The sequence below is a fragment of the Neofelis nebulosa genome, chromosome 16 (assembly GCF_028018385.1).
Source record: "Neofelis nebulosa isolate mNeoNeb1 chromosome 16, mNeoNeb1.pri, whole genome shotgun sequence".
In the NCBI taxonomy this organism is placed as follows: Eukaryota; Metazoa; Chordata; class Mammalia; order Carnivora; family Felidae; genus Neofelis; species Neofelis nebulosa.
The window spans coordinates 42266989-42268066 of record NC_080797.1 but is presented as its reverse complement, the minus strand read 5'-3'; the positions used below and the strand labels follow the sequence as shown (position 1 = coordinate 42268066).

The following is a 1078-nucleotide window of genomic DNA, read 5'->3' as shown; positions in this document are numbered from 1 at the left end:
TGGCCAACGCAGCCACTATGATCAATAGTATTGATTCTATCCAGGAGGCCAGAACTGGAGAGTATGAAAATCTATTCCAGCTTATCTGAGTTAGGCTCACCACATGTGCAATTTCTCACTTATTAAGACTGACCACAGAGGTTCAGAAGACAGAGGCAAGAATTGAAGAACCTGAGCATTGATATCTAGGAGGAAATTCAAGAGTAATCTTGAATGTCTATAAAATATAATAGAAATGATTTAACATGTAAATTATTTAAATAGTTTACCCTGGCACAGAGACTTTCAGTAGCTGCCACAGTACAAATGCTCACCAAGCTCCAGGTAAAATGTTATCATCATGTTGAACAAGCATGAATCTTGGAATGAAATTACAAAGCCATTTTATGTCACCTTTCATTGTTTTTACCCATTTATTTAGTGAGGGTTTGTCTTCTCCCACCCCTATAGAAAATTCAGGCACATCTCAGACATTCTTAATAATTTTTCAGTGATAAAATATTGTTTCAACTTCAGAATGGAAATGTCCATTTTGTGTGTTCAAAATTGCAAACGTCTGTAAAATTAAGGCTTCTGCTCATGCTCACTTCAGCAGCACACATACCAGAATTGGAACGATACAGAGAAGGTCAGCATGGCCCCTGTGCAAGGATAACACACAAATTCATGAAGCATTCTATATTTCCAATGCGTGATGGGCATTGAGGAGGGCACTTGTTGGGATGAGCACTGGGTGTTGTATATAAGCGATAAACCATGGGAATCTACTCCTAAAACCAAAAGCATACTGTACACACTGTATGTTAGCCAATTTGACAATAAATTATATTAAAAAATAAAGGAAACACATATCTTAAAAAAATTAAGGCTACTGCTATCTCCCCAACCCCTTCTTTCCCCCTCATCTCTATAAAAGCCTGGCACAAGGGAAGAAGGCTGGCCTCTGGTCTCTTTCCCCACCACTGTTTTATCCTTCAACACCATCTGTTAACTAAAGTTTCTGACCTCTTTGGGTTGAAACATGAGGCATAAAGAGAGGAAAAGAGTTAAGGAAAGTTTTTACTGGAACAATGGCTTT

At 38.2% G+C, this 1078-nt stretch overlaps 1 non-coding gene across 1 annotated transcript; it reads left to right on the top strand.

Annotated features, from left to right (window-relative positions):
• The first annotated feature begins 579 nt into the window (after positions 1–579).
• Positions 580–686, top strand: LOC131498706 (U6 spliceosomal RNA). Its single transcript, XR_009255575.1, has one exon. It is a non-coding gene; the product is annotated as a U6 spliceosomal RNA (small nuclear RNA).
• The last annotated feature ends 392 nt before the right edge of the window (positions 687–1078 follow it).